Here is a 16,381-nt window from a genome sequence, read left to right on the forward strand (position 1 = left end):
GTATTCTTTTTCAGAAGGCAAGTGTGTGATAAATTATAAACTCAAATTATGTATTAACATGTGCAGGACACTCTGGGGTTAGAATAGAGATAGTAATAAGTTTGAATAATTTCTTGATTTGGGTCTAAAAACATGATGAGTTTGGAAATTAAAAATAAAAGCCCAAACTGTATATCAATGACAGCATAGTTATTGATGCACACACTTGTAGTTCTCAGATTTTATTTACAAGCAATAAGTTGTTACAATGTGACTTAAAATACAATAATTTATTTTAGAGTTATTACTATAATATTAATGCTATATATTTTAATTTGTAGTTTGTATTAATTATAGAAGTTGATTTTGCTGCTGAAATAAATTCATGTTGAACCATTATTATACAAAATACAAGTAAGTGCTGAAACATGTGTTCAGAAAAGAGTAAGAATATTAGATTTATTATAGATTTCAAAATGGCTGTTTTAATTGATCACAGCATTGCTATCATAAAATGTCAACTACCTCTCACACTAGCCTTTAATAGAGGAAGAATGTGACAAGACTCTTAGCGGTTGTGGTATCTGGTGATTAAAATTTAGGATACTGGTTTTGGAGAGATGAGGGTTGAAATACCTGCCAGGTCAGGGATTTAACTGTGTAATCTTATAGATATATTTACTTTTTGTAAGTCTTTGCTTCTGCATATGTAAAATTTGATGATAATGATATTACACATTGAATAAATACTATATTTTAGGATTTCAAATGAGGATTAAATAAAACAATATGCTAAGTGTCTCTATAGAAGCCCAAATGCAATAAGCACTGACTAAGTAATTTTACCATCACAGGTCTAAATTTACCTTTGCAATTGCATACATGAAAAACAATTTTTTTTCATTTATCTCACCTTTTTCTAAGTAGTTTAAAAGTGTGCATTCTAGGATTTTTCTCTTAAAGCATTTGTCCAGCCTTGTAGGTGGAGGGGCTTCTTAATTCACTCAAACCTTAATGCTTCCATTTTCAGCTGTTCTTTTAAATAATTTCTGGATTTGAATTAGTTCCTTTTCTATCACAAATGCATCATTGTTGTTCATTTTTACCTTACGTCTGTCAAACCTAGAATATCCAGTAGAAATGTCCTTGATGATAGAAAGCTGCTAGATTTTTATTGTCCAATATGCTGGCCACTAATCATATTTCAATGTTTGACTTTGAATTAATTTCATTCAATAAGATTTGAAATGTAGTTCCTCAGTGATGCCAGCCACATTTCAAGTGTTCGATAGTCACATGTAACTCCTGTCTACCATTTTGGATGCCACAGTGACAACTAGTCCAATTACCTCCAGTTTCTCTACAATCAAATCTATTCTTCAGAGTAGTCCTAGTTTAATATTAATAGTGAATACTTCTGATTACATTATTCCCATATTCAGTCTCTTTGGGAATAACAGTATCAAATATAGAAGGGAATTTAATTATCATGTATCCATCAATTAATATTCTAATACTTTGCCTTCCAACTAATATTTTCCCATTTTCTTCCAAGGATATCAGTGAAGAACTTTCCTGAAGACAAATGTAGCTTTGCTGAAATTAACAAAGTTTGTCTATAAAATTCACCTAATTTGCCAGTCTAGCAACTCTATCAAAAAAGAAGTTATTCTTTGTGAGCCCATGCTGGCTCCTAATGATCATTGCTTTTTCTCTCAAATGCTCTCAAAACATCTGTTTAATAACTACTAGAAATTCACTAAGTCCTCTCATGTCAAGCCAAGGAATTTTACTTTTATCCTATGCACAATGGGCAAAAGTTAGTGTTTTTATTTTCATGTCTAATTCTCATGTAAACAATTTCTTAAAATTAGGGATTATACTTGTTTGTACCTGAGCGACTTCACTTTTCACTTTCATGCATTGGAGAAGGAAATGGCAACCCACTCCAGTGTTCTTGTCTGGAGAATCCCAGGGACAGGGGAGCCTGGTGGGCTGCTGTCTATGGGGTCACACAGAGTCGGACATGACTAAAGCAACTTAGCAGCAGCAGCATACCAGAAATGCCTAAATTACAGTATTCAATAAGTATTAGACTAATAGAAAGTAATGACAATAACTGAATATTTTGAGTAAGTGAGTTTAATAATTAAGCATTTACTTATGAAGAATTAGTTTGTATAAAGGATTGAGTGGAGATGGGGGATAAGCAGAGATGGGGGATAAGCAAAGATGGGGGATAAGATTTGTTAAAGGCCCTCTGACAATTTTCAGCTAAGAAAAGATGAATACTTGAATTAAATGAGGGAATTATAGGGATAAATGGGAAGAATAAATGACAGATAGATAGATATACATACACAGATGTATGTGTGCACATGACTGATGAAGCAAGAGAAATGCAGAGGTCTACAATGACATTCAAGTTCTGGGATTAGCTGTCTTTATTTTTGTGTGTGTGTGGTATTCAATATAATAAAGTCCCTCAAATGACTAATGGTATAATACACCAGGAGATTATTCCTCACTCATAAAATGGAATTCTGGGGGCAGTTCTCTCCAACACAATCATACAGATCCTTAAACTGACAGAGATTTTCCTAATTTCCAGTTTCTAGCAATCAAACTGATCTCAAGTTTCCTTCCAATTTAAAGAAAATTAGAATAAAAGAGCATATATTGAAGATGTCTCTGGTCATATTTATAAATAGAATATATTACTTCCTCTCCCATTACATCTATTGGAGCTCAGTCCTATGGACACATGTAAGACCAAGGGAGGGAAAAAACATATATTTTAACTGTGTTCTAATAATGAAGGGATACAAAGGGAACATTTCATGCAAACATATGCACAGTAAAGGACAGAAATGGTATGGACCTAACAGAAGAAGAAGATATTAAGAAGGGGTGCCAGAATAGAGAGAAACTATACAAAAATGGTCTTAATGACCTGGATAACCATGCTGGTGGGATCACTCACCTAAAGTCAGATATCCTGTACTATGAAATCAAGTGGGCTTTATGAAGCATCACTACAAACAAAGCTAGTGGAGGTGATAGGATTCTAGCTGAGCTATTTCAAATCCTAAAAGATGATTCTGTTAAAATACTACACTCAACATACCAGCAAATTTGGAAAACTCAGCAGTGGCCACAGGACTGGAAAAGGTCAGTTTTCATTCCAATCCAAAGAAGAGCAATGACAAAGAATACTCAAACTACTGCGTAATTGTCTTATTTCACACGCTAGCAAGGTAATGCTCAAAATCCTTCAAGCTAAGCTTCAACAGTGTGTGAACCAAGAACTTCCAGATGTACAAGCTGGATTTACAAAAGACAGAGGAGCCAGAGAACAAATTGTTAATATCCACTGGATCATAGAAATAGCAAGAGAATTCCAGAAAAAAATTTACTTCTGCTTCATTGACTGTGCTAAAGCCTTTGACTGTGTGGATCACAGCAAACTGTAGAAAATTCTTAAAGAGATGGGGATAGCAGATCACCTTACTTGCCTCCTGAGAAATCTGTATCAAGAGGCAACAGTTAGAACTGGACCTGGAACAACAGTGGTTCAAAATTTGAAAAGGAGTATGTTAAGGCTATATATTGTCACCCTGCTTATTTAACTTACATACAGAGTGAAAGTGAAAAGTCAGTCGTGTCCAACTTTTTGTGACCCCATGGACAATACAATCCATGGAATTCTCTAGGCCAGAATACCAGAGTGGGTAGCCTTTCCCTCCTCCAGGGGATCTTCCCAACCCAAGGATTGAACCCAGGTTTCCTCCATTGCAGGCAGATTCTTTACCAGTTGAGCCACCAGGGAAGCCCAAGAATACTGGAGTGGGTAGCCTAACCCTTCTCTAGGAGATCTTCCCAATCCAGGAATGGAACTGGTGTCTCCTGCATTGCAGGTGGATTCTTTACCAACTGAGCTGTGAGGGAAGCCCTTATATGCAGAGTACATCATGCAAAATGCAGGGCTGAATGAAGCTCAAGCTAGAATCAAGATTGTGGGTAGAAATATCAATAACCTCAGATATGCAGATGACACCAACCTTATGGCAGAAAGTGAAGAGGAATTAAAGAGCCTCTTGATGAAGGTGAAAGAGGAGAGTGAAAAGTTGGCTTAAAACTCAACATTCAAAAAACGAAGATCATGGCATCTGGTCCCATCATTTCATGGCAAATAGATGGGGAAACAATGGAAAGTGACATATTTTATTTTTTGGGGGGCTCCAAAATCACTGCAGATGGTGACTGCAGCCATGAAATTAAAAGACACTTGCTCCTTGAAAGAAAAGCTATGATAATCCTTGACAGCATATTAAAAAGCAGAGGGATCACTTTCCTGACAAAGGTATGTATATATTCAAACTATGGTTTTTCCAGTAGTCATTTATGGATGTGAGAGTTGGACCATGAAGAAGGCTGAGCACCAGATAACTGATGCTTTTGAACTGTGGTGTTGGAAAAGACTCTTGAGAGTCCCTTGGACTGCAGGGAGATCAAATCAGTCCATCTTAAAGGAAATCAAGCCTGAATATTCACAGGAAGGATTGCTGCTGAAGCTCCAATATTTTGCCACCTGATGCGAAGGGCCAACTCATTGGAAAAGTCCCTGATACTGGGAAAGATTGAGGGCAGGAAGTATTGGGGACTACAGAGGATGAAATGGCTGGATAGCATCATCGATTTAATGGACATGAGTTTGAGCAAACATCGGGAGATAGTGAAGGACAGAGAAGCCTGGCATGCTTCAGTCCATGGAATTACAAAGATTTGGACATGACTGAATGACTGAACAACAACAACAAATAATTAAAGGAGAACTATGAATTTAGGTGAGTGCCTTTCATTAACATGACCACAAGAATGGAAGGAGGGCTAATCAAAGAAATTGTTATAGGGTTATTAGTTCATTTTGGATTATAAACTTGAGATAACATTTAAATATGCTCATATAATCCATTAAGGAGAGAGAAATACAATGACTGAGTCCAAATGAGAGGTTTGCTTTGAGTTGCAGATTTAGATATTGTTGCTTTACAGCTGATTGACGTTAGGAAGTATCTCTTTCAATAAGAGTGTGAACTGAAACTGGACTAGATGAAAAGAGAAAAATAGAGGAAAGAAGAAAAAGCCAATGGTTGAAATTTAGAGTGAGAAAAAAGCTAATTATGTGTAGTCAGAGAGAACTATACAGAGAAGAAAAATAGGGAAAAATATCATGACTGTTAAGAGACACAGATTATAGATAATAGTGCTGAAAATGAGGAGTGGATTTCAATTTCAAATACCATAGAGAGATTAGTCAGATTGGGATGAAAGTATATTGTGTGCTTTTGTCAATAATGAGACCCTAATGCTTTAGCAAACAAATTTCAATTATATTGTGAAGGAAAAGTCAGACTAAAATTTTAATTATCAGACAAAGGAGATAGTTTTTAGTCAGAGAATGAGAGAAGGGGAAACACTCATTTTGATGTTGTAGTGATAAATAAAGCATCTTAAGTAATTTTACACATTGAAAAAAGTAATTAGGGGTGAAAATAATTTAGATACAGGTCCAGAGATATGGAATAAGAAGTATGAAGAGGAGGATAATTGTTATATAAGAAAATGGGTCTGTCTTCCTTTAAATAGTCATGAAAAGATGAAAGATGAAAATCATCATCTCTACTAACCTGAGATATAATTTGTTTGGTTTTTAAACTTGAATTGACTTAAAATAGTTTGAAATATATCTAATAATTAGTTAGATTTAATAGTTACACCATAGTTACCAATCATTCATTATTTTTGTCAATAACATCTGACAGTAGTTATGTACTATAAACTTACATGTTAATAGTGAGCTAAGTTTTTTTTAAGGATCAAAAGAAAAACCATAAAAAATGCTTCAATTAACATGATATAGAGTTACAGTTAGATATATATTAAACAGTGATGTAAAGATTGCTATAAGAATGTCAACATTAATGTGAGTTTGATCATTATTTTTGTTAATATTTATATTATTTTAACAAAATATATATGCTTACTAGGATTCATGTTATTGAATCTTTCAACCACCCCATATCGAGACTGCTCTTATATTTATCCTGTTCATTCAAATCCAATTATACTCACAGTAGTAAAGAGAAAACTAGCTAATTGTTGAGTGTGAAACTTAGAAGTTCTCACTTTTTATAGTTACCTGGGATAAACAACATAATGAGTTTGATCCTCTCCACCCCAGGGTGCGTGAACTTAAACTTGGGGAGAAGGATTTTTAGAATCATAATAGGTTAGATATCTTCATGACTGTCTTGTTTAACTATATTTCCCCAAAGTTTGGAGTTCAGTGAAAGAGTTTGAGGTTAAATGCAAAAAGTAAATTCAGCCTGTTTCTTGACTTCGTATCAAGAAACTAAGACATAATGACTTTTGGGGAATAGAGGGATGATGGAAATTGTATTTTCTCTATGCTCCCTGCTGGAAACTGATGAAGATGAGACCTGGACTCTTGAAGAAGTGAGCAAAACTACATGGAATGCACAATGATTATCATTATTAAATTGTATAACCCCTGCTTCTAGCTTCCTTTATTTTTCTACCTTCTCCTCATATGCTTATCTCCACTTTTTCTTCACATATAGTAAAGAATATTACAGCTATCTGGACTTTTAGACTTTGGAGTTCCTATAATTCAACTTTTCACCCCAAGCAAGAATTATATTTATAATATTCATACAGTGAATGGTCATTGATGCAGGATGATGGCCAATCACATTCTCCATTCTCCTGCATGTCCTCAGGAATAACATGTTGCCATGGTTTTATATTTGTAACCAGGATATATCTCTAAGACAGGAAAGAAAATCTAACTTCCTAAAAAATTGTTTTAAAAATAAGCAAAAACAGAACACATTACCTCTAGGGACCAAATTTCCACCTGAGAGTTATGATTGCTAAAGGAGCTTAGAGTTCTAATCTCCTGGTAAATTTACTACTCAAGTCACTTTGATTTCAGGATTGGTGGATTCTTAAAATCTTAATTATTACAATAATCCCAAACTGCAGTTTTAGTATTACAAAATCAGTAAATGCTTTAGTTTTCAGATCTGAGCAAGAAGTTAATGTCAGGTAAGCAAATGTACAAATATGCACCCCAGCTCTTCCCTATGTTAGAAACCAATAACCAAGTCAACACAATGTTTATTTTAATCATGATTAAGTGATTAGAAAATTCTAACCAAAAACTTGGATTACATAGTTTTAAGAATTCACAAAAATATTAATTTTTTATTTTACCAAGAAAAAAATTTACCAAATTTGGTTTGATTTCAGACATTATCAATATTTATGGTTGGATGGAATCACTGACTCAGTGGACATGAGTTTGAGTAAACTCTGGGAGCTGGTGATGGACAGGGAGGCCTGGCGTGCTGTTGTCCATGGGATTGCAAAGAGTCAAGCATGGCTGAGTGACTGAACTGAACTGAATTAAATTTTAAACTTTCTCTTTAGTAATCAAACAAGTAACCTGTGAGAAAACTGACAAATCTTTAGTTTAAAATGAATTAAGTAGCTATGACTGATAGTAAACCTAAAAGATACAAACAAAATCATATACATGGTTTCATGATATGCTTTGATATTTTATTTACAATTCATTGATTTATGTTCAGAGTTAAAACATAGTGTGCATGAAATATTTACTCATAGATATATAGGAGCTTCCCAGATGGCTAGTGGTAAAGAATCTGCCTGCCAATGCAGGGGACACAGGAGAAATGGGTTTGATTCCTAATCTGAGAAGATCCACTAGAGAAGGAAATGGAAACTCCAGTATTCTTGCCTGGAAAATGCCCTGGACAGAGGAGACTGGTGGTTCATAGTCCATGGGGTCGCAAAGAGTCAGAGAAAACTGAAGACTGAGCATGCATGCATATATAGTTATATATTTATAGGATGAAATGAAAGTAAGATTCCAATGTCTACCAAAATATTTTTAAAATGATTTTTGGACATATTACAATGGAAAATCTAATGCAAAACTCATAACATAAAAGATAAAACTTTTTACTCTCTTGTTTACTTGCATAAAAAAGAACAATTTAATAGTAATAAGAAAGTGATACAAATATATTTCACTTATTAGCAGTTAATATTTCAAAGAAATAAAACTCTCTGTATTTGAAATGACTGTTAAAAATGGGACAGTTTGAAAGAGAAGATAATTCTTGGTTAATGTAGATCGATATGTCAAGATCACTAGCTATAACACCATGTGTTTCTATGTGATTCCTCCCTTTTACCAGACTCTTCCTGACTTCCAGTTTTCCTAAAGCTCTGGCCTATTTTCCCTTAACCCCCATTATTTCTCCTATTTATTCAAGTCTACTTCACTCCCTACCAAAAGCCGAGCCTTTTGAGAGGTCAGTGCTACTCTGAGCCATTCAGACAATTCCCTCCAAATATAACTTCCTATTTGCAGTTCAGCTTCTAAACATACCATTTTCTGTGTTTGTGGATATCAAGTACCAGAATTCACAATTAAAAGTTACTAGATGATAAAAGGCTCTGTTGGGAAGCTATGAGGATGATAATACAGCCAACACAGAATATTTGACAAGACCAGACCAAAGAAAACACACTAGATGATGAAATTTCATGACAGCTGAGTTTTGCAAGGCATTCCAATGAAAAGTACATAACAAATTTAAGGGCTTTTAAATTGTATCTGAAAGAAGAATAAAGGGATAGATATACTACCAGCAGCTGATGATTGATTGTTGATAAGTGACAAAAAGAAGGCAGAACCACTCAACTCTATTTTACTTGTCTTCTCTGTCATTGTGAGTGATCTACGAACTAAAAAGGAGAGAATGAACCTTGTTGAGAGGGATTTAAGTTCAAAGTGGGTGAAAAGATTCTAATAGTCTCTCTGAATAAGTTCAGCTCTTCTGGCTCAGATGAAATATATCAAAAACCAATGATGTAGCTTGCCCATAATACAGTCAGTCCATTGTAACTAATATCTGACATTTTAAAGAGCAGAAAAAGAGTTAAAATACTAGTGAATGTTTCTCAAAATAATAACAATGGTTTATTATATAGGATGAGAGGAAGATAAATAGGCTAACATAGTGATGAATTAGTGAGTTTAGTGTTAATCTCAGACCAAATTTAGGACACATTTTTAAAGACTGACTTATAAAAAGTAAAAATTATTCAAGACCAGCATGGAATCACTGAAAATGAAATACAACAAAATGACTTTTCTAATCTTCTTTTAGGACACTGAATGCATCTTGATTGGGTGTACCTGACAAAAATAAAATTTTTTAAAATTCTTTAATTTTTCCTTTTGGCCACCTATGTCTATTTTCAGTTGCCCATATATATACATGTAAAAATATAAATAGCAGTACTTATTTAACTTTAATGATAAAAATTGTGTGTTCAAGCACTTAGCAGAGGGCTGCCATTCCTTTGGATGGAAGCTACATGAAAATGGAGAACACATGCTTTTGCTTTCAGTGTTCCACAGCAGGAAGCTTATTGTAGGTAGCAAATTAATATCTTTTAAATTAAGGAGTTTAAAATACTTGAACAAATATTTGCAAGAAATTAGAGGCTATATGTTTACTCATGTAGATGACACATTTTGGCCAACATGCAACATTACTTGACAGGAAGAATATGATATTTGAAGTGAAAGCAAACAGAAAATTAGATTCTAAGGTTGGGCTCCACCATGAATGAGTCCTGTGAACTTGAACACTTTACTGAAATACTGAGGGCCTCAAGGTTTTACCTTTTAGGTGATGAATTATTCAGTGAATAGATGATTCAGTTCAATTCAGTCATTCAGTCATGTCCTACTCTTTGTGACCCTATGGACTGCAGCACTCCAGGCTTCCCTGTCCATCACCAACTCCCAGATCTTGCTCAAACTCATGTCCATTGAGTTGGTGATACCATCCAACCATCTCATCCTCTGTCGTCCCCTTCTCCTTCCGCCTTCAACCTTTCTCAACATCAGGGTTTTTCCAAGGAGTCAGTTCTTTGCATCAGGTGGCCAAAGTATTAGAGTTTCAGCTTCAGCATCAGTCCTTCCAATGAATATTCAGGACTGATTTCCTTTAAAATGGACTGGTTGGATCTCCTCTCAGGGCAAGGGGATCTCAAGAGTCTTCTCCAACATCACAGTTCAAAAGCATCAATTCTTCGGTGGTCAGCTTTCTTAATGGTCCAACTCTCACATCCATACATGACTACTGGAAAAACCATAGCTTTGAGTAGATGGACCTTTGGTTGGAAAAGTAATGTCTCTGCTTTTTAATATGCTGTCTAGGTTGTTCATGACGTTTCTTCCAAGGAGCATGCTTCTTTGAATTTCATGCCTGCAGTTACCATCCACAGTGATTTTTGAGCCCCCCAAAATAAAGTCTGCCACTGTTTCTACTGCCTCTGTATCTCTTTGCTATGAAGTGATGGGACCAGATGCCATCCAGATCTTAGTTTTCTGAGTGTTGAGCCTCAAGCTAATGTTTTCACTCTCTTCTTTCACTTTCATCAAGAGGCTCTTTAGTTCTTCTTCACTTTCTGTCATAATCTGCATATCTGAGGTTATTGATATTTCCCCCAGCAATTGTGCTTCATCCAGCCCAGCATTTCTCATGATGTACTCTGCATAGAATAAGCAGGGTGACAATATACAGCCTTGACGTACTCCTTTCCCTATTTGAAACCAGTCTGTTGTTCCATGTCCAGTTCTGTTGCTTCCTGACCTGAATACAGATTTCTCAAGAGATAGGTCAGGTGGTCTGGTATTCCCATCTCTTTCAGAATTTTCCACAGTTTGTTGTGGTCCACACAGTCCAAGGTCTTGGCATAGTCAATAAAGCAGAAATAGATGTTTTACTGGAACTCTCTTGCTTTTTCGATGATCCAGCAGATGTTGGCAATTTGATCTCTGGTTCCTTTGCCTTTTCTAAAGTCAGCTTGAACATCTAGAAGTTCACGGTTCACATATTGCTGAAGCCTGGCTTGGAGAATTTTGAGCATTATTTTACTACTGTGTGAGATGAGTGCAATTGTGTTTTAGTTTGAGCATTCTTTGGCATTGCCTTTCTTTGGGATTGGAATGAAAACGGACTTTTTCCAGTCCTGTGGCCACTGTTGAGTTTTCCATATTTGCTGGCATATTGAGTGCAGCACTTTCACAGCATCATCTTTCAGGATTTGAAATAGCTCAGCTAGAATTCCATCCCCTCCACTAGCTTTGTTTGGAGTGATGCTTCCTAAGTCCAACTTGACTTTGCATTCCAGGATATGTGGCTCTAGGTTAGTGATCACACCATCATGATTATCTGGGTCGTGAAGATCTTTTTTGTATAGTTCTTCTGTATATTCTTCCCACCTATCTTCACCTTCTGTTAGGTTCATACCATATCCATACACTATACCTGTTAGTTCCATAACATATACACACAGCACATAGCATATACTAACCATATGTTAATGTAACTGAAAATTTTACCAAAAAAGGAAATACAATATAAAAATTATTATAAAAGCAAACCGAAAAGTTAACGCTGATTCAAAGCAATGATGGTAAGTTAAAGTCTCCTATATTCCATTTCCTATAATATTGCATATTTCTTTTTCAGGGTTTTTATCTATATTTTGTCAGTATGACTCAACATCTTACCTCAAAAAACTGATGTCAGTTTGTCCATTGATTTATGAAATTATTTTTGGCAGTAGAAGAGTGTATATTTACATAAAATTAATTGCATCATACTAAAGTCAAGTGAAAGCACTGTGAGAATTCCTATAATTGAGGAGAACACTTTTTTCTTAATCAAGTAATTCTTAAATATTGGCTGGAAATGCTTCACTTGCAAGTAAGCTTTGTTAAGTATGTACATTGAGTATATTAAATAATAATAAAGTCCCCAGTGATATCAAAACTACTTTAAGAACATGGCTTGAACTGATAAAGCAGGGAAATTTTAAGTTGTCATGGAAATAGAACATTTATAGCAGTTCCTAACCATGAAGAACACCCTCTGAAGTCATGGTGACATTTTCTACTTAAAGCACTGTAGAATTGAGACATTCAACAGGTCCAGGCAGTGCATTGAATCCACAAAGAAGGCAGAGGCTTTATGTGTCTGGCTACAGTGGGTTAGTTGAAAGTTGATGTGCCATTATGAATTCAGAATTCTTCAAGCATTGCCACTTTACGTGGCATTGTTGACATTTGTATTGGAGAGAAATCCACGTTTAAAAGTGAAGTCATTTACAAATAGCCAGCCTTCAATCTCTGTCTCCCAGTCTGTCTCAACTGCCACTGTGAGTGTATCACTCCTGCTTCAGCCACTACAAGAAGCCCACTATAGAATCAAGGCTGCAGTTACTGTCCATAAAACTGTCTTAATTTTTAATATCAGATCAGAAAAATAGTAATAATAACTTTGTGCAATTACTCTCAGTAAAGAAAGGTACCCCTAAGTAATTATTAATTTTGGTGAGCACAAGTATTATAAACATTGGTAGTTGACTTTTGTTTTGTATAAATCATGTAGTTGAGTGGCTTACAATCTCTCACTTATAACATGGGATCCTATGACAATTTTTTACTATTATAACTCACTTAGGAACTTTTTTTTCCTGCATTCTAAATCAATAAAAGCTTTTTAAAACACATGCTTAATTAACTTAGCTAATTAATCAGGAATTTATCAAGTGTCTCATAATTTAAAGATATGTTAGATATAATATACATGAGTTTATAATCTAATTGGTAAGATAAGTTAATGAAATAATTAAACCATAGCACTTACGTTAAAATGTTATGTTTCTTTACCAAATGGGAGAAAAAAGTGGATATGTGTATATATCAGATCAGATCAGATCAGATCAGTCGCTCAGTTGTGTCTGACTCTTTGCGACCCCATGAATCACAGCACCCCAGGCTTCCCTGTCCATTACCAACTCCCGGAGTTCACTGAGACTCACGGCCATCGAGTCAGTGATGCCATCCAGCCATCTCATCCTCTGTTGTCCCCTTCTCCTCCTGCCCCCAACCCCTCCCAGCATCAGAGTCTTTTCCAATGAGTCAACTCTTCACATGAGGTGGCCAAAGTACTGGAGTTTCAGCTTTAGCATCATTCCTTCCAAAGAAATCCCAGGGCTGATCTCCTTCAGAATGGACTAGTTGGATCTCCTTGCAGTCCAAGGGACTCTCAAGAGTCTTCTCCAACACTACAGTTCAAAAGCATCAATTCTTCAGTGCTCAGCCTTCTTCACAGTCCAGCTCTCACATCCATACTTGACCACAGGAAAAACCATTAGCCTTGACTAGACGAACCTTTGTTGGCAAAGTAATGTCTCTGCTTTTGAATATGCTATCTAGGTTGGTCATAACTTTCCTTCCAAGGAGTAAGCGTCTTTTAATTTCATGGCTGCAGTCACCGTCTGTAATGATTTTGGAGCCCAGAAAAATAAAGTCTGCCACTGTTTCCACTGTTTCCCCATCTATTTCCCATGAAGTGGTGGGACCGGATGCCATGATCTTCGTTTTCTGAATGTTGAGCTTTAAGCCAATATATAACCAGATATAAACCATAAATGTGACTCCTAGACTTGACAAGATTCAGCAATATCCACTTAGGCTGGTTCATGCCTGAAACAAGTAACTTGGTTGAGAGAAGCTTGGCATGTCTCTAATACCTGTGAAGTCCTGCGCAAAAAGACTGAAAGTCTTAGAAACACCTGTGGAGTACTCACGTCTTCAGATTCATAATCAAAACTGTGGAAAAGAATGAGGACATAGAGTGGATTATTTTATTCTTATGCAAGAGTACAAATGTCCAGTACTTTGGTCTGTAATGACCAAAAAGTAGTCTCTTGGCAGGAGATAGTTGGAACTCACGAAGACTAGGGGAACAAATCCACTGTCAGAATTGCCAGGGTAATTAGAATTATTCAAATTGGAATATAGCTCAGTTGGGAAAGAATTTGCCTGCATTCAGGTGATCCTGGTTCAATTCCTGGGTTGGAAAGATCTGCTGGAGATGGGATAGGCTACCCACCCCAGTATTCTTGGGCTTCCCTTGTGGCTCTGCTGGTAAATAATCTGCCTGCAATGCAGGAGACCTGGATTCGACCCCTGGTTTGGAAAGATCGCCTGGAGAAGAGAACAGATCCCCACTCCAGTATTCTGGCCTAGAGAATTCCATGTACTGTATATAGTGCATGGGATCACAAAGAGTCGAACATGACTGAGCAACTTTCACTTTCACTTTCACTTTCATATGTGGAAAGAAGAAAAGATATTCATTTGAAATTTGATGTTCAACATATTAAACATACAAATATACACGTAGTTATGCACATGCATGCATAAAGATCACACTGAAGGAGTATCTAGCAATTCTTAAAAGTAAAAGATAATGTTGTTGGACTTAGCTTCATTTGTTCAATGTACAGTGAGGCCAAACAAACTGAAACATCAGAGTTTAGAGCAGGGAGAGCAAGGGTCAAGCAAGGTGAATGGGACAGCTTATGCTCAGAAGATCTCAACTCTTAGATAGGTTTCCAGGGGAACTTGGGGCTAGAGAGTTGCACAATTCTTTGATTGATTGATGGTGAGGAAGCAGGGCAGTGTCACAGGGGTTAACATTATCAATCCTCAGACTCCAGACTGTCTATAAGTTACATGGTTATATAGTTAAATTCTACCATTTGGTAGGGGTCTTAGTATCTGCAAAACGGCTCAGGAATGTACATCTAATACTTTGACTTATGTCCTTAAGAAAGCATTAAAGATTCTGTGCCTGCCATATGGCTGATTTACCGATTATATTTTGCCTGTTCTCCTGGCCCAACTGCTACTTTTGTCACTACATATTTAAATTTTTTCAATAATTAATTCTTGAACCATGCATTTGTGATTCAGGGGAGGCCTAGGAGACTATAGCTTTTCTACAAACAAGAGGCAAGCAGATGACGTGGAAGGAGGTGTCTTTCTTGGGAAGGCCCCATCAGGTCCTGCCTGGTTACAATAGAAGGACTTGCATTATATTCTGACTTGAGGTATATATTGTTGTTGTTCAGTTGCTCAGTTGTGTCTGACTCTTTGTGACCCCATGAACTGCACCACACCAGGCTTCCCTGTCCTTCACCATCTCCCAGAGCTTACTCAGACTCACATCCATTGGTGATGCCATCCAGCCATCCCATTCTCTGTAGTCCCCTTCTCCTGCCTTCAATCTTTCCCAGCATCAGGGTCTTTTCCAGTGAGCTGACTCTTCACATCAGGTGGCCAAAGTAATGGAGCTTCAGCTTCAGCATCAGTCCTTCCAATGAATATTCAGGGTTGATTTCCTTTAGAGTTGAGTAGTTTGATCTCCTTGCAGTCCAAAGGACTCTCAAGAGTCTTCTCCAACACCATAGTTTGAAAGAATCAGCTCTTCAGTGCTCAGCCTTTTTTTATGGTCCAACTCTTACATCTGTAAATGACTACTAGAAAAACCACAGCTTTGACTATATGGACCTTTGTTGGGAAAGTATGTCTCTGCTTTTTAATATGCTGTCTAGGTTTATCATAGCTTTTCTTCCAAGGAGCAGGCATCTTTGAATTTCATGGCTGCTGTCACCATCTGCAGTGAGTTTGGAGCCCCCCCAAAATAAGAGTCTGTCACTGTTTCCACTGTTTCCCCATCTATTTGCCATCAAGTGATGGGACCAGTTGCCATGTTCTCAGTTTTTGAATGTTGAGTTTTAAGTCAGTTTTTTTTTTTTTTTCACTCTCCTCTTTCACCTTCATCAAGAGACTCTTTAGTTCCTCTTCACTTTTTTCATAAGGGTGGTGTCATCTGCATATCTGAGGATATTGATATTTCTTCTGGCAATCTTGAATTCAGCTTGTGCTTCACACAGCCCAATGTTTTGCTTGATGTACTCTGCATATAAGTTAAATAAGGTGGACAATATACAGCCTTGATGTATATATACTCCTTTCCCAATTTTGAACCAGTCTGTTGTTCTATGTCTGGTTTTAACTGTTGCATCTTGATCTGCATACTGGTTTTTCAGGAGGCAGGTCAAGTGACTATATGTAGTCTATGTGTCTGAAGTTCATACAATATATTAAGAAGAGTTAGGTTTATTATGGTATGCTTTCCTAGACATTAACATGACTTGGCAGAGCAGAGCAGTGTGAAAAGAGCAGTGGGTATTATGGGCTGAACATTTATGACCCCCTAAAACTTGTATGTTGAAGCCCCAACCCTCTGTATGATGATATTTGGAGTTGTGAGCTTTGGGAGATGATTAATTTTGGATGAGGTAATGAGCATGGGGTTCTTATGACGGGGTGCTAATCTTATGATGGGAT

The sequence above is a fragment of the Bubalus kerabau genome, chromosome 12 (genome assembly GCF_029407905.1).
Source record: "Bubalus kerabau isolate K-KA32 ecotype Philippines breed swamp buffalo chromosome 12, PCC_UOA_SB_1v2, whole genome shotgun sequence".
NCBI classification, from domain to species: domain Eukaryota; kingdom Metazoa; phylum Chordata; class Mammalia; order Artiodactyla; family Bovidae; genus Bubalus; species Bubalus kerabau.